Below are 21,173 nucleotides of genomic sequence, written 5' to 3'. Positions count from 1 at the left end.
CCCTTCTCACAAGTGGCTGCCAGAGCCACTCTCAGGAAGCTGGGGTAGACCAGGAAGGAACTGAAGCCTGTGGTTGCGTATGCATTGAGCAGAGGTGAGGGAAATGACCCCACAATCCCAGAAAGGCCAGGACAAAACAGGCTGGTGGGTGAGGGGTGCCGTCTCACCCAGGCAGAGAGTGAGCCTGGGACAGGAGCACCAGGGTGCAGTGTCTCAGTGATTTTAAGGGCTGAGCTTGCCAAATGCTTGTCCTGGAAACCAGCCGAGTGCCTCTCTGCCTCCAAAAGGAAACCTCAGCCAGCCCTGTCGGGCCAGGCTGGGGCTGAAGTTCCACCCCTTCATCTACCAGCAAATCAGGAGTTCCCTTCCTCCTGTCCATCTGATGTGAGGTCCTAAAGCCCCAAGCTGGTGGTTGGGGGACGAGTATGTGGAACAAGTGATGAGCTCCTAAGGGCACAGTCTGGAGCAGATGGCAGTGCCCCCTGTCCATTGGGGAAGAGCTGTGTGAGGCTGGCAGTCAGAGCAGACCTCAGGAGGGTGGCAGAGATGAAGTGGGGCCAGGATGTCCCCTAGGCCCAGTCCCAGGCCAGGGCTGGTGGTGCTAGGCCAGGGACTGGATTAGGGGTGGCCCTGAGGCTACAGGGAGGTACTCTGGCTCCACTAGGCATAGAACTCCTCTTGCTTGTTAGGCTTCTGGTATGTGACGCTTGCCTGATTGGGCTCCTCCAATGTGTAGGTGCCCTTGTTCTTCTTCTTCATGCCACAGATGAACAGTGTGACCAGGAAGGCGGCAAAGAGGGCACTTAAAACCCCACCCATGATCACAGCTACAAGCACCTTCTTCCACTCCAGGATGCTCTTCTGGGAAAGCTGAGCCCCTGAGCTGCCTGAGTCAACAACACTGTCCAGGAGGCCAGGGCCTGGGTGGGCACCCTTGTGCAGCATCCCAGGTAGAGGTGATAGCTTGGCTGTGGCCCACCCACAGCCACCACCTCATTGGCTGTGTCTGGCTGTGTGGTCTCTTCTTCTGACAGCTCAAAGTCCCCACTGGGTCCCCCGCTCGCTGGCATTTCTGGCTTATCCCGGATGGTGGTCGGGAAGGACTCTGGAGTTGGGGTCTGAGCCACCTCCATGGGTCCATGGGCAGTGGTCCCCAGGGGCAGGGTGCTCTTCTCAGAGATGTCAGGCTTCTGGGTGGTAGCTGGTCTAGGAAGGGCCCTTAGCCTGGAGGTAGCTGTGCTGACCAGCCTGGGAGCTGGGGGCCTGTGTGTCCAAGACAGCCACTATGGTGGGAGGTGAGGGCACCGCTGGGGTGGTGGCCCGTAGGCTGTGGCCACTGTGGTCAGTGGAAGAGGCAGAAGCCTACTTACGCCGGTGGTCCTTATGACAGTTTGTTGTGATCCACACAGTCAAAGGCTTTGGCATTGTCAATAAAGCAGAAGTAGATGTTTTTCTGGAACTCTCTTGCTTTCTCAATGATCCAACAGATGTTGGACATTTGATCTCTGGTTCCTCTGCCTTTTCTAAATCCAGCTTGAACATGTAGAAGTTCACAGTACACATACTATTGAAGCCTGGCTTGGAGAATTTTGTGCATTAGTTTGCTGGCATGTGAGATGAGTGCAATTGGTAGTTTGAGCATTCTTTGGCATTGCCTTTCTTTGGGATTTCTTTGGAAACCTGACCTTTTCTAGTCCTGTGGCCCCCTCAACTTACTGAGGATCCAACATCCTGCCCTAAGCCATTTCCTGCATAGAAACCTACTCATCCCACTTGGACTCTCCTCATACACTGATATCCTGAAGATCTGACTTGGCTGTGAAACCTTAAACAGGCTGGCCCCCATGTGAAGGACCCTTCCCTTCACTCAGACGCTATCCATTCTTGATAGCTCTCCTATGGGGATGATGTTTTCTTAGTGCTGTTCACATTCTGAGATGCTATTCCAGGCCACCTTCCCTGGGATTGCCATCTAGACTTACACAGCTCTTGATATCCCATACAAGTGCTCTTTGCTATGATGCCTTTCTTCTCACCCTGTTTGGGCTCTGATCCTCATGTGGTTGCTTGTCCTGTACCCTACAGGTTCTGATACCCAGTGCTGACTAGGACCCCCTTCTCATCTTGCATGGCTTCTGACTGACTGACTGACTGAAAACAGTTCTCCTCCTATGTTCAGCTGCACCTAATGGCTTTTGGACCAAATGTTCAGGAAGAGAAAGGAATGAACAGGAAAGGAGAAAGGGGGAAAAAAAAAAAAAAAAAAAGCCTTTGCTTTACATTGAATGCTGTCATTTTGACCACTCCCAAAAATCTCATTCAAAAGTTGCCTCTTCTTTTGAAACTTTCAGACATTTAAACTAATTCCTTAAAGCTGCTTAATCATCAAAAGCTCCCTTAGTACTAGAATTCCTCTATCAGCCCTTGAAAAATACAGCCTTTAAAAATGTGTGCATTAAAGAAGCAGATCCACTGATCATGCTACATTTTCTAATATACAAGGTGTTTCTTGAGTATGATTCTGCTTTCCTCAACTAGAAAGTAAAATCCAATGGCAGGGAATATGTCTAACTCATTTGCAATCATAGGATCTGGCGCTGGTTCCTGGCATGTGGTCGGCTCTAATATGTATTTAGTGAACGAGTTAACTGAATTAGTTTGGTGTGTTCTGTCCCAGACAATGCACAGCCACTCCAGGTACTCAATGTCCAAAGGAAAACTGCCCCAGTGATCACATGGTTGCCACAGTCTGGGTGTCAAATGGACAACAGCAGTGAGATGAAAAGTGGAACACTTGCTTTATTCAAACACTGTGGTTGTGACACAGTATGGACCTTTTTCATCAACAGCCTTGAGAAACTCAGATAGCCACTAAAAGTGATGAACTAAGTCATCTGACGTTTTGTATACCGAGTATAATAAAACATGTGAGTGGGAAATATAAGTCACAATAATGATCACAATAATTGTCCAAAAGGGTGACTACAAATACAATATGGGCAGTGTGAAGTCTATTCACATGTTTAAGGTGGCACCAAACTAAAACTTTCATCATTATAATCTCATAAAGGTAAAAAGAATAATCTACCAGTAGTTTAGGTTGCCATTTTTAAGCATAGTGATATAGGTACCTTGTGTTACTTAACTTTCTTTCTCTAATAGTGTTCTTTATAAGACACAAATATTTCTTGCATATATAAAAATGAATATGCTTTACTAGGTAGACCCTATCTACGTCTATCACCCCTATTGTCAAGAATAAATATGAAAATACGGTAGATTGGTACCCCAGTCAGGTTCTCCCAAAAAGTATGTGCTACGGCCAGGCTACGGCTGTAACACACACATCTCACGTTTACCTCCTGTCTCCCAGCCTCCTGTTTTTGGGCTGCAGTTTTGTGACACAGTCTACTAAACACACAGTTGAAACAATTTACTTGTTAAAATCACTCACAGCTGAACTGACTCTCAGATGACTGAAACTGTTTATGAAAGGCACTAAATGTCTTTTCTTTTTAAAGTTAGTATGTTATTTTGGAATTGTACATGACAAAAATTTCACTGTAAAATGAACATTTCCCCACATATCCAAATTGGTAATTCTTCTACCAATAAAATTTTATTTATTACTTAAATTCCAGGTATATGACAGCTTCTCATTCAAATTCAGCTTTTTTTGTTTATTGTTTCTGATTGAGTATTTATGTTAGGATGGAAAAACAATTTTTTCTAAAAAAAATACTTGATTCTGATATGTTGCTCAGTCTTATCTTTTCTTATCTGATCTTCTTGACTATAATGAGAGGTTATAACAAAAACACTAAAAAAATGTTTTTCCAAGTGTTATTTGATCTTGCACAATTTTTTTATTTTCAAAGGGAGTAAACATTTAAAGGTTTTATTTCATCCTACACCTCCCAAATTCTTGGGATGGGGTTGTCCAATTTTTCCTTACTCCCCAGTGCTGCTCTCATCATTATTTATCCACCACCCTGCGGGTTTATTTGAAGTCCACACCATCTGTCTCAGACACCCACTTAATCATTCCTTTCTTCACTTGTCCCCCCTCCCACCACAATGCATATCAATTTTGGGTTCCTTAAAATCATACCACTGTAGGACTGACATTCATTTTCCTTTCTAGTCCAGAGTCCACTTAAATCATCTGGTCTTGAGATGCATTTGGCATGAACTTCTAGGTGCCTGAAATGCAGACATACCCATTCTAGCTGACTACTCATCAATAGCACAGAACACATTAATTGGTCCTCAAGTTTACATTCATTGAACAAGGTACGCTGCAGCCTTGCATATGTATGCTTGTCCTTAGAATCTCAATCTTCTCACCATTGCCCCCTCACTTCTCTACACATATTTCCTTGTCCTCTGCCCTCTCAAGGAACACAAGTAATGAATATCAGGAAGGACACCACTATGTGTCAGAGATCCTTGTACAGATTCTGACTTTGCAATGTATACACTACTGGTAACAGATAAATGATAATAGGATAGGAAAAATAACTTCGGGAATTGCAGCAAGTCTCTAAAGCCAGCAAGTGATAGGTGATTCAAAAAACAAAAAAAAAAAAAGCTGCTGGAAAGATATCAGAGCTGATGCTGTGACTCTAAATCTCTATCATCTACCTCCTGCCTCTATTAGAGGAAATGAGAAAGTTGAATAAGAGTCAATGAAGTAAGGGAATTCAAAGTCACTAGGTATGTGGTGGGATTTCCTACTTCTCGGTTAAGGGAGAAAGATATTTTGCACTTATCAAGCCAAATTACAGGGATACCAAGAGATTTCTTTTCAGAGGTTGTGACTGCTTTTTAGAGATCAGTACCTCACTTTTATATAGATATTTATTGACTGTGAATCTGTAACCTGAAATAATGCATGCTGAGGTTTGACAGAAAACAGCAAAATTCTGTAAAGCAATTATCCTTCAATAAAAAATAAGTTAATTTAAAAATATGAAAGTTACTTGGGGAACTGTGACTTGATTTCCTTGATGATTAGAGATATATGAGGTAGGAAGTATCCCAGAAGAGTCTGTAAAGGACTGGGTGGAAAGAAGTATCAGTGGGTGAAGAAGTTCCTTCTTGTGGCAAGGAGCCTCAGTTTCCAAATGGACAGAGTAAAAGGTAGCTGGGTTCAAGTCCTCTCGATTAGGTTCTACTCTGTGGGGCTGTCTGCTGAGGTAGGAAGCCCCAGAAGCAAGTCTTTGGGTGTTTTATTGTCTGAAGCAGAATCCTACACTGGGGAGGGAGACAGAAAGATGTCAGCTAGGAGTGCTTGGTCCATGCTGGCAACTGTTCAGTGACAAAGTTTCCAAAATGCCCCTCACTAAAAATGGAAACGTGGATGTCTACCACACTGGCAAATGTGATGACCACCTACTTTTACCCCGAAACCAGGTTACACCATTACTACTTGGAAATGTGACCTTTGTACTAGTTGAAAATACCCAGAAGATGCAGATAAAGCAATCATCCAAAACTGGGAAGAGAAATCTGGCAGCAAGGTTAGAGGAAATTATGGAAGAAAGCCATTTCCAGTAGTTTAGTCCAAACAAATGTATCTTCTCCCCTGAGTTTCCGTAATTCTAAAATGGGAATAGTGCCACTTACTTACTTTTACAGCCTAATTGGAGAACTGGAAAGGAGGACTAAAAGCTGAGAGCTTATACGCACCGAGTATAGTCAAATGTACCCAATAGTTTCTCAATAAATTGAAGCTAAAAATAGAGGAGGACACTTCAAATTTAAATTTAACAATGTCAGCTCTCTCTTAGCTACCACTAAATTCCAGCTACTTCAGTTTTTTCTGATCTTTTTTATAGAGCACATTATAGTATTCTGAGCATGGAACTATTTCTAATTTTCATTTTTTTTTCTTATTCTGCTCTAGGTAACTGTTCTGCTGGAAGAAAAGATGACAAAAATACCAGCTTAGCTCACTGCAGATCCATACCTCTGTCATCATGTCAGTTTCCCTCTGAAAACCTGTAACAGCTCTCTTCATGATTACAAAATCAAGGTCAAGCTTTTCCCCCATCACATCCTCTATATACCACCAGAATACATATCATTTAATTTATTAAACAGTTTGTTAGCATGCTAGGAATAACCCAAGAGAGAAAAAAGGATTGATAATTGAAGGGGTGAACAGTTGTTGGAACAATGCTCTTGAGTAAGTAAGGGGGGAGGGCATCTAGAGTGCAGTGGATGGGCTGACTGACATTAACTCACAATTTAAATTTATATTTTAAATTTATAAATTTAATTAATTTATTTATAAATACTTGCTCAACAAGTATTTATTGACTACCCACCATACAGCAAAATCTCTTCTCAGAACTGGGGATAAAGCTGTGAATAAAATATAAAAAGATCTCTGCACTCAATGAACTTATCCTCCAGTGTTTGAAGCAAATAATAAAGAAACATGCTCTATATTAAGTAGCCAGTAGTATATAAAAAAAATAAAGCAGAGAAAGAAGATAGATGGTGTCATAGGTGTATAATTTTATATAATGTGGCCAGGGAAGATTCCAGAGAGAAAGTGACATTTGAGTAAAGACCTGAAGGTAAGGAAACAAACCATAAGCATATTCAGGGAACAAACATTTCAGACAGAGGGAATACAAAGTTCTAAAGCCCTGCAGTCGGAGTATTAGTCATGTGTTCCAGTGTTCACTGTACCTGCAACTGAGAAGGTACATAAATACTAACACAGGATGTGGGAGAAGTAATGGGAAGCTAGATCACGGAGCTTGATAGGACATTGAAAGGATTTTGTTTTTTTCACTGAAGGAGATGCAAGGCATTGAAGAGATTTAAACAAAGTAGCAGCAAAAAGTAGCTTAAATTTTAATAGGATCACTTTGAGCATTATATTTAATTAGAGACTATAGGGTAAACCAAAGGAAATGCAAAAAGCAAAACAAACAAAAAACACTTAGTAGATTATTACAATAATTCAGGTGAAAATATTGGTAACTTTGACTAAGATGGCAGTAATGTAAATGATGAGAAGAGCTAACGCTTGGAAACTGCTGATGTGTCAGACATGGGTTGCAAGAAAGGGAGCTCAAACGAGACTCCAAGGTTTAACATCATTTCCTAAGATGATAGACTTCATGAAAGGAGGCGGCTTTTTGGCAATTATCAGGTGCTGAGTTTGGGACATGTTTGGTTTTAGATGAGTGTTACATATTCGACTGAAGATATCACTATTAGATGTTCAGTTCTGGATGTCAGAGGAGAAGTCTAGATTGGAGGGTGAGAGGATATTTAATATGAAGACACTAAGGAAACTGCCAGGGGAGTGAGTGAGAGAAAATAGGCCATCTCCAAGGACATGTCTTCAGGACATTCCTACGTGTAGAGTTTAGGGAGGAAAAAACAAGCACTAGTAAATAACATAGAGAAAGACTAACCACAGAGGTAAGAGAAAATTAGGACAGCATAATGTCTTAAAAGGGCTTCGCTGGTGGCTCAGATGGTAAAGAATCTGCCTGTAATGTGGGAGACCTGGGTTCGACTCTGGCAAGAACAGTAGTGCTGCTATTATGAAGAATAAAGTTAACTCAAGTGGGTTTAGGACAAAATGGAGATGGGGAGAGGTTTAAGACAGTGAGCATAGACAATTCTTTCAAGACATAGACAATCCCTTCAACAAGAAGGGAAGTGGACATATCTACAAGGAGAAGTGTTGTCTCAAGAAGTATTTTGTTTATATGTTTTGTTTTTAAGGAAGAATAAACAGTTTGTTCACATGCTAGGAATAACCCAAGAGAGAAAAAAGGATTGATGACTGAAGGGGTGAACAGAGTTGTTGGAACAATGCACTTAAGTAAGTAAGAGGGGAGGGCACCTAGAGTGTAGTGGATGGGCTGACTGTCATTAACTCACAATAACAGGAGAGAAGACAGAGAACAGGGCTGCGAATGCAAGTAAGGGAGTGGATGCTATGGGGGCACTAGAGGAGACTTTCTTCTATTTCCTTCTGTTTTCTCAATTAAAAAGACAGTGATATCATAAGTTGACAGTGAGGATTGAAGAAGAGTTACTGAAGGTATGAAAGAAGTGCTGAAATAATGAAATAATAAATCACAAAGTGGAAGAGAAAATAGACATGGGAAGTTTTATATAATTGATGGACATCATTAGGGGCCTCCTTAAGTGTAGTCAGCATGATTATCTGTGTAATCCTTAGAGGATCTCACTATTGTATTAGATCATTTGCTTCAGCACATATTATAGTCATTCTATTTTGTCCATCTCCTCTTCCTCCCTTGGAGTTTTTCTGTTTTTCTTCATTATCTGTATGAAATTATCTGTACATATCTGTACATAATTATTCAAGGGCTAACCCATGGCTCATGTTTTCTGTGAAGCTTTTTGTAAGGTACCTATCATGTCTTTTCCGTGTGACATTCACGGATGTTCTCTGGTGGTTGAGAACACATAATAGTAGTTCTACTGCCTCAATTCAGATGTCAGCTGCATGACCTTGGAGAAGTTCCTTCACCTCTTGGGTATGTTTCTAAATCCAGAAGACAAACACGATAAAACATACAATATATTTCATGGAACTTTTACTGAGAATTCTATGAGAGAATGCACTTAAACTACTTAATATAATGTTTGCAAGGTAATAAAAATTAAACAAATATTGACTACTAACTACATTCACTATTATTACAGAATTTATTAATTCATGTATATTAATTAATTCATGGATGAAAATATCTTTCCCTAACCAATATGTTAATAAGCTCATAAGGGTAGAGATGGAGAGCTATATTTGCTTATATAATTTCTCACAAAATACTGATCAGAAAGGAGGTTCTGGATAGGTGTTTATGAAGCTGAATTTTACTTACTAACTTATATTGCAAATTTTAACTTTATCTTACTTAGTACAATGATAAAATAATTACTTTATACTGGATCCTTCCATTTGAATTTCTTAGAATACAATCTTAGAAAGTTATCTCATTAAGCAGAATCAAATAACTTCCTATGACATTTTAGTGACAATGACTCTGTTTATACTTTTTTACTACCAAGAAAGAAAAAGACAAAAAAGGAAAAATGCCTTTCCTCAAGGGAAAAATAGAGCAAGAGGCATTAAATGCAATAAATAAAGGTGTATGGGAAATGTATTTGTACACATATCTTTCCTTATCTTAAAATTATAATCATTACATATGTTCCATATAGTTCAACTTGAACTTGGAGTGTACATAATGAAATCTATTTTTTAGACTGTTTTCAATATGTTTTAATACAACAAAGTTATATAGAAATTAAGATACTAAGCATTTAAATTCAAAGACCAAACACAAATTGTCTTATTTATATGGCAACTGTCATGCAGAAAATGGATTTATTTCTATAGGAGACTTTTCAAGGTCATGAAAATATCAATTACAATTTATTATGTGGATTTTAGACCTGTTAACATCTCCATGTCAATGAAACTCTCTCACTTTCATGGTTAAATTATATTAACTATGAAATCAAATTCTTCCTCAGCAAAATCACATTGTAAGTTGGCATTAGAACAATTTAGCCTCCTTTCAAGGCACTAATATATGTACAGAAAATATCTGTCCATGGAAAAATAGGAATATTTTAAAACATAAGTCATTATTCATTTTGCATAGGATTTTTCTAGCAATAGCAGAACTAAACTACATACTTTCTTTTTTTTTTTTGTACTTCCTTAAGTTGAATCAATATGCAAGTGTTTCTTAAGAAACTATCTTTTCCTTTTAAATCACATTCTTTTCATGTAGTAAGAAAAAACTACACATTTTAATGAGAAATGCTAAGTCACGTCAGTCGTGTCCGACTCCGTGCAACCCCACAGACAGCAGCCCACCAGGCTCCCCCGTCCCTGGGATTCTCCAGGCAAGAACACTGGAGTGGGTTGCCATTTCCTTCTCCAATGCATGAAAGTGAAAAATGAAAGTGAAGTCGCTCAGTCGTGTCCGACTCTTAGCGATCCCATGGACTGCACACCTAAACAGGCTCCTCCGTCCATGGGGTTCTCCAGGCAAGAGTACTGGAGTGGGGTGCCATCGCCCTCTATTGACTTGCAATTTTAGAAATATTAGAATCTAAAAATTTTCTTAATTTATATTTTACTCAATTTTGCTAACATTGTACAGATAAAATGTAGCAATGATTTCACAAAGAATATAATATAAATATAATATAATATAAATATTATAAATATATTATGAATATAAATATATATATATAATATAAATATAATATAAATATAAAGTGAGAATACTAATTGGACTTCTAATCTTAGTTACATATCTTTTCCTTTTAATTTAAGAATTAGTACAGATTTCAGATGCTGGCAGAAACTCTGCCTCTAAAGGTAAGTTTCTGCAACACCTGGTTTTATATAATATGTACGTGTTAATTTCACTACCTATATTAAAAGTGTTATGTATGCCTCCATATGTGTGAAAGAGTGTATGTGTGTATGGGATTATGTGTGTGTATGAAATCAGCTATACCATCCATCTCCTGGTCACTAAGATTTGAAACAATAGAGTCATCCTTGGCTTCTGTTTTCTTTTGCCTTATATTCAGTCAGTCACCAGTTTGGAAATATCACTTCAGAATATACTTGGGATCATCTCTACTTATAGTTTCTGTCCCTCCTCCTTATCTACTTCAGGTTTAAAATACATCCACACACATAGACTAAAACTTTAATTACATGTTCATGTCTCCTGAAGCTATCCTGAATTTGGTCTTCATCATTAAAATTTCTAAGATAACTGCTATCATCAATGTCCTATCTCATCATATCTATGTGAATATAATCGCCAACAAGGAATTCTTTGCTAAATTCAAGCTTCTCCTATCTATAAAGTCTGCTATATAAAACTTCAGATATGCCTCTTCCTAAAGTATTGTTTTATTCATGGCATATTTCTTTTCCAACACCTCCAAATTGCCTACTATGACATGTCTAAAAAGCAGAGGTTATATTTTTAAGATTCTTTGTCATCTCCTCTAGGCCTATAATGCAGAATGGCTGGTTACAACTTCCATTCTAGTTTTACAAAGCCTAACAAAGCCTCGTACAGTTTCAGTCTAGACTATATCACCTTCTTCCATTTAATTATCCAAAATTTCTGCATTTAAAAAATTTCTTTCCTCATTTCCTTTTAAAATTTTAGTTTTTTCAAAACAAAAACTATCTCATTTTATTGATATGAGCTTTAATTTATAATGAAGTTTAAAAAATACACATTCTGCCCCAAATCATGGAAAATCCATATGTAGAAAATTATATAAATATATGTATGCGTGTATATATACACACACATAAGAAAACATCAACAGCCATGAAATAGGTAAGTATAAAAACCCTTTTAGTACTAAATTACATGAAAAATATGTAAATAAAAATACAATTACTATGCTAGATTTATAATATAATAATTAATTTCTCTGCTTTCTCAGTCAGAATTTATAAAACAAAAGGAAAAACTGTATTTGGCCAGATTAAATATATAAACTCTTAAGAGTAAAAATGACATAATATCCAGATATAAAGCTAAGCTTGCTTATAATCTTTATTTTTAATAAGTAGTTTCACATCTTTGTTCTTATCAGAACTGGCTTTATCCTCAATATGCTTTTCTTCCTTCCCAGAAAGTTATCTACTTTCTATCTGATGCAGTTCCATACACACACACTCTGTACAGCCTGAATCCAAATACACCCTCTTACAAAGCTTTCCTTTACCTCACCTCCACACAATCATTCTTTAAAACTCATAATTCCATGAATTGGGTTGGCTAAAAAGTTCATTTGGGTATTTTATGGAAAATCCAAATGAAATTTTTGGCCAACCCAATACTGCCCTTTTAGCACATTTTCTAGCATGTATGTATAACATTATCTAATGGAGAACTGTATCATTTCATTTTTAAGGTCACACAATTAGATCTTTATAAGTGCAAATATATAAAATAATTTTACTAATTTGATGTATACAAAGATGAGGCTGTGAATGAAAGCTGAAAATTCTAGCTGCAAATTCTGGGAAGAAAGCATCTATCTTTAAAAAAAATGTTCAAGAGTTGGAAGTCTTACACTTCTGGATTTCAAAACTTATTACAAAGCTACTAATCAAAAAAATCTAGCACTGGCATAACAACAGACACATAGCCCAAGAGAATATAAAAAGAGGGCCCAGAAGTAACCCCTTACAGATAGAGTCAAATGGTTTTTGATAAGAGTGCCAAAACTACACAATGGGGACAGAACTCTTCAAGAACTCTCAGTAAAACTGTATATATACATGCTGAAAAAATGAAGTTGGACCCTTACCTTATATCACATACAAAAACTTAACTCAAGTAGATCAAAGACCTAATCATAGGATCTAAAATTCTTTGAACAAAGCATAGTGGAAAAGATTCATGACATTAGATTTGGCAATATTTTTTATATATGACCTCAAAGGTACAGACAAAATATAAAAATAAACTGGACTATTTAAAAATAACTTCTGTTTTTAATCAGATGATAAAATCAACAGAGTGAAGAACTATAGATGGGGAAAATATGAACAAATTATATATCTGATAAAGGGTTAATATCCAAAATATATAAAGAATTCATAGAACTCAAGGACAACAACAACAAAATCTCAATTAAAACATGGAGAAAGAACTTGAATAGACATGTCTCTAAAGAAGATACACAATGGGCCAAAGAACTAAACAGACATTTCTCCAAAGAAGACATACAGATGGCTAACAAACACATGAAAAGATGCTCAACATCACTCATTATCAGAGAAATGCAAATCAAAACCACTATGAGGTACTATTTCACGCCAGTCAGAATGGCTGCGATCCAAAAGTCTACAAGCAATAAATGCTGGAGAGGGCGTGGAGAAAAGGGAACTCTCTTACACTGTTGGTGGGAATGCAAACTAGTACAGCCACTATGGAGAACAGTGTGGAGATTCCTTAAAAAACTGGAAATAGACCTGCCTTATGATCCAGCAATCCCACTGCTGGGCATACACACTGAGGAAACCAGAAGGGAAAGAGACACGTGTACCCCAATGTTCATCGCAGCACTGTTTATAATAGCCAGGACATGGAAGCAACCTAGATGCCCATCAGCAGATGAATGGATAAGAAAGCTGTGGTACATACACACAATGGAGTATTACTCAGCCATTAAAAAGAATATATTTGAATCAGTTCTAATGAGATGGATGAAACTGGAACCTATTATACAGAGTGAAGTAAGCCAGAAAGAAAAACACCAATACAGTATACTAACGCATATATATGGAATTTAGAAAGATGGTAACAACTGTGTACAAGACAGCAAAAGCGACACTGATGTATAGATCAGTCTTATGGACTCTGTGGGAGAGGGAGAGGGTGGGAGATTTGGGAGAATGGTATTGAAACATGTATAATATCATGTATGAAACGAGTCGCCAGTCCAGGTTCGATGCACGATACTGGATGCTTGGGGCTGGTGCACTGGGATGACCCAGAGGGATGGTATGGGGAGGGAGGAGGGAGGAGGGTTCAGGATGGGGAACACAGGTATACCTGTGGCGGATTCATTTCGATATTTGGCAAAACTAATACAATATTGTAAAGTTTAAAAATAAAATAAAATTTAAAAAAAAAAGAAGATACACAAATGGCCAAAAACCACATAAGAAGTTAAACATTGCTAATCACAAGAATCAAATCTACAACAAGATACCATTTCACACCTATTAGCATAGTTACTATATATATATACACACACATATATATACATATATACATATATACATATATATATATATTTAATGTTGGCAAATATGTGGAGAAAGTGGAACCCTTGTGCACTGGGATGTCACATGTTACAGTCCCAAGGTTCTGATCAAGATAATGGAGTAAGATGACATGAAGTTCATCTCCCACTTTGAATATATCAAAAATACATTTACATGTGGAACAGTTTTCACTGAAAACTAACTGAAGACTGCCAGATGGACTCCTGTACAATGAAGGTTTTAAGAAAGATGAAGGGAATAAAAGCAATCAGTTTGGGAACTGTGCCCCTGGAACAGGATTCAGAGGAAAACAGAGATTACAAGAGAGTGGGGACAGCCACCCTGAGGAGCGAGCAGTTCAAACCACATCCTGGACACCCCAGTCCTGGGATCCAATGTGGAAGAGACAAGCCTCCTTGGCTGATTGGAGGACTTGGGACTAACAGAAGGACTGTGGGGATCCCAGACCCTACTCATAGGGAGTACACACATTGATATACCCCGGAGGCAGGGAGGAGAGAGGTCTTCTCTAAAAGCTGTTGAGTTTCTTGAGACTTCCCCACAGCACACTTCAGCCCAAGATGGACAAAAGTTTTGGCCCCACTCCACATCACAGAGCAGGACTGGATCTGGGGCAGCCATGAAGAGGGAGAAGATTTGACTGTGGGACACAGATGTGACTCGGTCCCAGGGCTTAGCATTAATGGGGAGGTGTACCATTGCTGTTGAAGATTACTCAAACAGTGCAATAAAAGCAGCCCAGATCTCTGATGGCAGCCACTAAACTGCAGATCGCCCCATGCACATTGAGAGTCCACAAGGCCCAACTCACCCTGCAGAACAGTTCTATAAAAGGGTGGCAGCAGTGGAGGCTGAGAGCAGGTGTAAAGGACAAGAGGAACTTGGATCCAAGGCTGCATCTGAGCAGAGCCATGGTCACCTGTACAAGTAGTGAAGCAGAACTTTATCTGCAGCCAAACCAAGCTCAGCGTCTACATGAGTTCTACTTGTTTCTGTACCCTTACTCTCTGAGGCAAGGAACCAGTACAGGGAAAGGGGAAAATACATACTTAAAGGAGACTCATCCCTCAGGGGTTCTGCTCTAGCAACTTGAGATCAGACCTCACCCTTTATAGAGTGGTGATGGCCACTGAGCAAAGAAGTCCCAGCTCACACCCAGTGCCAGCTCTAGCCCACCTATCTCCACGCCCACATCAAATCCAGCTCTCATATCAGAGGCATTTGGCATATGCAGATTGCATAGGGATGCTCTCACACAAGAGCTCACCATCAAGATCACAATTACTAAATGTTTAACCTAAGTTTAAAGAGGCAGGGAAAGTTAAGCAAAATGAAAAGGTAAAGGAACTACTGTCAATTGAAAAAATAAGAGAAAACCTTTGAAAAAATAATTAAACATAAATAATTTACCAGATGAAAATTCAAAACATTGCTAATAATAATGTTATAAGATTAGGAGGAAAATGATGCATACAGTGAGCACTTTTACAAGGAACTAGAAGGAATGAATAGCAGACTAAGTGATACAGAAGACCACATAAGTGATATTGGAGTCAAAAATATAGAATTCACTTAATCAGAACAGCCAAAAGAAAAATAGATTTATAAAAATTGAAAACAACTTAAGAGATCTCTAAGAAGTTGAAAACAATTTCAGATCAGATCAGTCGCTCAGTCGTGTCCGACTCTTTGCGACCCCATGAATCACAGCATGCCCGGCCTCCCTGTCCATCACCAACTCCCGGAGTTCACTGAGACTCGCATCCATCGAGTCAGTGATGCCATCCAGCCATCTCATTCTCTGTTGTCCCCTTCTCCTCCTGCCCCCAATCCCTCCCAGCATCAGTCTTTTCCAGTGAGTCAGCTCTTCGCATGAGGTAGCCAAAGAACTGGAGTTTCAGCTTTAGCATCATTCCTTCCAAAGAAATCCCAGGGCTGATCTCCTTCAGAATGGACTAGTTGGATCTCCTCGCAAAAACAGTTTAGAAGATCTCAAATATTAAGTGTAGCAACATTCACATTACAAGGGTTCCGGAAGAGAGACAAAGAAATGGATCAAAAATGTACTTGAGGAAACTATGGCTGAAAATGTCAAACCTGAAGAAAAAAAGGGGAAAGAAAAAAGAAAAAAACATATCCAGATACAGAAAACACAGAGGGCTCCAAACAAGATGAACCCAAACACACACCAAGATACACCATAATTAAAATGGCAAAAGTTAGAGAGAGAATTCTAAAGGCAGCAAGAAAAAAGCGAAGGATTATATACATGGGAACCTCCCTAAGGCTGTTGCCTGATTTCTCTGCAAAATCTTTGCAGGACAGATGGCAGTAGCCTAATATACTCAAAATGCTGAAAGGGAAAAACCTGTGGCATAGAATATTCTACCAAGCAAGATTAAATGCCTACCAGTTTGAAACAAGTAGATATAGCTATGAGTCAACAAATATGAACCCCATGGTAATCATAAATTGAAAATCTATAATAGACACACAGAAACTGAAAAGAAAGGAACACAAGCATGCTATCAAAGAAAATCAAACCACAAAAGAAGAAAAAAGAATAAATGAACAGAAAAGTACATAAACAACTGGAAAAATTTATAAAATGGCAATAAGTACATACCTATCAATTAATATTTTGAATGCCAATGGGCTAAATTCTTCAATCAAAAGACACAGGGTAAAGGTAGTTGACTGGATAAAAGAAAATATGATCTTTTTATATGCTGCCTACAAAAGATTCACTTTGGAGCTAAAGACAGACTGAAAGTGAGAGGATGGAAAAATATCTGATGCAAATGGAAACAACAGGAAAGCAAGGGTAGCAATCCTCATTTTCAGACAAGATATTAGTAGACTTTAAAACAAAGACTATAAGAAAAGACAGAGAAGGGTATTTTATAATGATATAGGAATCAATACAAGAAGAGGCTATTACATTGGTTAATACATAATATTGGAGCACTAAATATATAAAGCAAATAGTGGGAATAAAAGGAAAAAATGAAAATACTAAAATAATAGTAGGGGACTTTAACACTCCATGTACATCAATGAACAGATTATTCAGACAGAAAATCAATAAGGCAACAATAGCTTTAAGTGACACAATAAAATTTTTGGATTTAATAGATATCCGCAGAAATTACATTCAAAAACAGAATATACATTCTTTTTAAGTACATGTGGAACATTCTCCACAATATATCATATGTTAGCCACAAAACAAGTCTCAACAAATTTAAGAGAAAAGAAACTATATGAAGCATTTTTCTAATTACAATAATATGAAACTAAAAACCAATTACAAAAATAAAAATGGTCAAGAACAAACATGCAGGGATTAACAACATAATGAAGTCTATTTATGACAAATTCTACTAATACCATACTCAAAGAATAAAAGTTGAAAACTTTTAGACTTAATAAATGAATTCAGCAAAGTTTTATGATACAAGATTAATATATAGAATTTCTGTTCTTTTTCTGTGTATTTATAATAAACTATCATTAAGAGAAAGCAAAAAGATATCTCATATAAAATCACATTTAAAAATACATGTATACCTGTGGCAGACTCATTTTGATATTTGTTAAAACCAATACAATATTGTAAAGTTTAAAAATAAAATAAAATTAAAAAAAAATACTTATGAATAAACTTAACCAAGGAGGTGAAAGACCTATATTCTGAAAACACATACAGTTTTGAAATTGAATATAAAAATACAGAAAAATGGGAAGATGTCTTGTGCTACTATTAAAAATGGCCATAGTACACAAAGTAATCTATAACAATCCTTATCAAAATATCCATGAAATTTTTCACAGAACTGGAACAAATAATCCTAAAATTCACATGTAATTGTAAAAGATTCCAAACTGCTAAAACAATCTTGAGAAAAAAGAACAAAGCTGGAGATATCATACTCCCTGACTTCAGTCTATACAAAAGCTACAGGATTCAAAATGGCATAGTACTGGCATAAAAACAGACATATAGATCAATGGAACCAAAAAGAGATCCCAGAAATAGACTCCCATACATATGGGCAATTAATCTGACAAAGGAGTCCAAAATACATTGATACAATGGAGAAAAGACAGTTTCTTCAATAAATAGTGCTGGGAAAACTAGACAGCTACATATAAAACAATGAGATCAGAACATTTACTCATACCATATACAAAAATAAGCTAAAAATAGATTAAAGACCTAAATATGAGACCTGAAACCATAAAACTCCTAGAAGATAATGCAGAACATCTTTTGAAATAAATCACACCATTTTCTCCTAAGCAAAGGAGACAAAACAAAAATAAACAAATGGGACCAAACTAAACTTCAAAACTTTTGCACAGCATAGAGAACTGTTAACAAAATGAACAGACAACCTACTGAATGGGAGAAAATACATGAAATGCTAATATCCAAAAGATAGAAACAGCTCATAGGACTCAAAATCAAGAAATAAACAACCCAATCAAAAACGGGCAGAAGACCTGAACAGATGGTTTTCCAAAGAAGACATACAGATGACTAACAGCACATGAAAAATATGTTCAACATCACTAACCATTAGTGAAATGCTAATTGAAACAAGAATAAGGTATTGTCTCACACCTGTCAGAGTGACCATCATCAAAAAATCTACAAATAACAAATGCTGAAGAGGATGCGGAGTAAAGGAAACCCTTTAACCTTTTCGGTGGAAATATAAATTTGTGCAGCTACTATGAAAAACAATATGGAGGTTCCTCAGAAAATGAAAAATAGAACTATCAAAATTCTACTCTTGGATATATAGCTTGAAAAAGGTAAAACATAAATTTGAAAAGATATATGTATCCCAATGTTCATAGCAGTACTATTCACAACAGACAGAATATAGGAAAAAATAATATATTCTATATATATGTATATAAATATACACATGAAATTCTGCCATTTACAGCAACATGAATGGACCTAGAGAATATTATGCTTAGTGAAAAATTCACAGAAACACAAATACTGTATGATATCACTTACAGTGAAAGTGAAAGTCGCTCAGTAGTGTCCGACTCTTTGCGACCCCATGGACTATATAGTCCATGGAATTCTCTAGGCCAGAATCCTGGAATGGGTAGCCTTTCCCTTCTCCAGGGGATCTTCCCAACCCAGGGATCGAAACCAGGTCTCCCGCATTGCAGGTGGATTCCTTACCAGCTGAGCCACAAGGGAAGCCCTGCTAATAATAGAAATGAATGTATATAGAAAATAGAAATAGACTAGAAACCCAAACTAGTTGTTACTAGTGAGGAGAAGGAAGAGAGAAGGGGCCCATTAGAGGTATGAGATAGAGAGAACTACTGTGTATAAAACACATAAGCAGCAAGTCTATACTATATAGCATGGGAAATTATGGTCATTATCTTGTAATAATTTTCAATGGAACATAACCTATAATAATACTGAATCACTATGCTGTGTAACAGAAACTAATATGATATTGTATACTATGTTTCAATAAAAAAACAAATAAATAAAAATAATAAAACAACTACCAAACCCTGGGAGCAAACCAGGGATCTTTAGGTCTTTGGACTAAGGCTTTCACAACCAAGCTAGCTCAGCTACTTCTGGAGAACTTTTTCCACATCCCTATAATGAGATATTTGCTTCACTGTAACAAAAAATTCAGTATATAGGTCCAATTGGAGGTAGGAGTTAAACAAATATTACAGAGGTGATGAGACAAGGTTGGCCTCTGTTTCTAAGCTAGAAGTGATCAATAATTTTACTTTCCTCACTTGTCTTTTGATTTTTAACTGCCTTGCAATTTGTTTTTCTCATTTAAAAATAAGTCATGGACTTTTTTCATGTCAACAAAATTTAATAAAAACAAGACAAAATGGTACAACTTCTATAGGAAACAGTGTGGTGCATCCTCAAAACACAGAATTGGAATATGAACCAGCATTTCTATTCAGAGTACATTCAAAAGAATTGAAAACAGTATTTGAAAGAGATATTTGCACAGCTGGCTATCCTCATAGTAGGATAATTCACAGTAGCCAAAAGGCAGAAGCAAACCAAGTGTCCTCGACAGATTATCGGATAAACAAAGGTGGTATATACATATAGTGGAATATTATTTACCTTAAAAAAAGTTAGGAATTTCTGACATATGCTGCTATATGGTGGAGAAGGCAATGGCAACCCATTCTAGTACTCTTGCCTGGAAACTCCCGTGGATGGAGGAGCCTGGTAGGCTGCAGTCCATGGGGTCGCTAAGAGTCAGACATGGACATGGCTGAGCGACTTCACTTTCACTTTTCACTTTCATGCATTGGAGAAGGAAATGGCAACCCACTCCAGTGTTCTTGCCTGGAGAATCCCAGGGATGGGGGAGCCTGGTGGGCTACCATCTATGGGGTTGCACAGGGTCGGACACGATTGAAGTGACTTAGCAGTAGCAGCAGCAGCTGCTATATGGATGAACCTTGAGGACATTATGCTAAGTCAGTCAGTCAAAGGATAAATGATGTATGATTTCAACTATATATAAAGTGTACCCAAATTCAGAGAGACAAAGATTAGAATGGCAATTGTCAGTGTCCAGGGATAGTGGAGAATATGGAGCTGTTTAATGCGTACAGAGCTTCAATTCTGCATGACAAAAAGAATTCTGGAGATTGGCCTCACAACAGTGTGAATATATTTGTAGGCTAGTGAAAAATTTTGGATCATTCCTCTTGGGTTAATAAACCAGGACTGCAAATTAAACTGACAAAAGAATAACTTGGGAAAAGGCATCTAAGTTTTATTTTGACGTTAATGTTTTAGTTTTTATGTATATGGAGGTCTTTTAGAAATAAAAGACCACTGAAAAGAAGTGGTTAGATTCAAAGACTTAAGATGTCATTTTAACAAAGGGAAAAAAGACAAAGGAAAAAGTATTTGAGCTTGAAGGGATGATAAAAGGTGGGAAGACAAATATATGGGGGAGCTAATGGAAGATGAGGGTTATTTAATAAGGTTGAGTTTAGGCAGAGTCATCTCAGTGCCATCTCCATCATGAGTGATAAAAGCTGGTGTTCCCTTTCTTGCTCAAGAGACAGGGCACCACAGGGTCAAAAGGGAAACCTGCCTTTCTTTGGGGCAGATGAGGGAGAGAAGAGAGCTTTTCCTGTGTCTCTTTTCCCTCAATTGCCTTTAGCTCAAAATAATCTTCATGCCAAAGTGGTATATTTAAATATGGCACATCTGACTGCCTTCATAATTAATACTATTGAACTATACATTTAAAAACAGTTAAGATGGTCA

At 37.7% G+C, this 21,173-nt stretch overlaps 1 protein-coding gene and 1 pseudogene across 32 annotated transcripts in view; both read right to left on the bottom strand.

Annotated features, from left to right (window-relative positions):
* Window positions 1-21,173, bottom strand: part of GALNT13 (polypeptide N-acetylgalactosaminyltransferase 13) — a 943,716-nt gene that overhangs the window by 349,765 nt on the left and 572,778 nt on the right. The gene's annotated exons all lie outside the window — the stretch shown is intronic.
* On the bottom strand, window positions 438-1,391 carry LOC147378364 (syndecan-3 pseudogene; annotated as a pseudogene).

This window comes from Bos grunniens, chromosome 2, assembly GCF_055505025.1.
Source record: "Bos grunniens cultivar Pamir isolate PY7600 chromosome 2, Bosgru_T2T1.0, whole genome shotgun sequence".
Taxonomy (NCBI): domain Eukaryota; kingdom Metazoa; phylum Chordata; class Mammalia; order Artiodactyla; family Bovidae; genus Bos; species Bos grunniens.
Note: the sequence above shows the minus strand (reverse complement) of the source record. Positions and strands in the feature narration are given on the sequence as shown.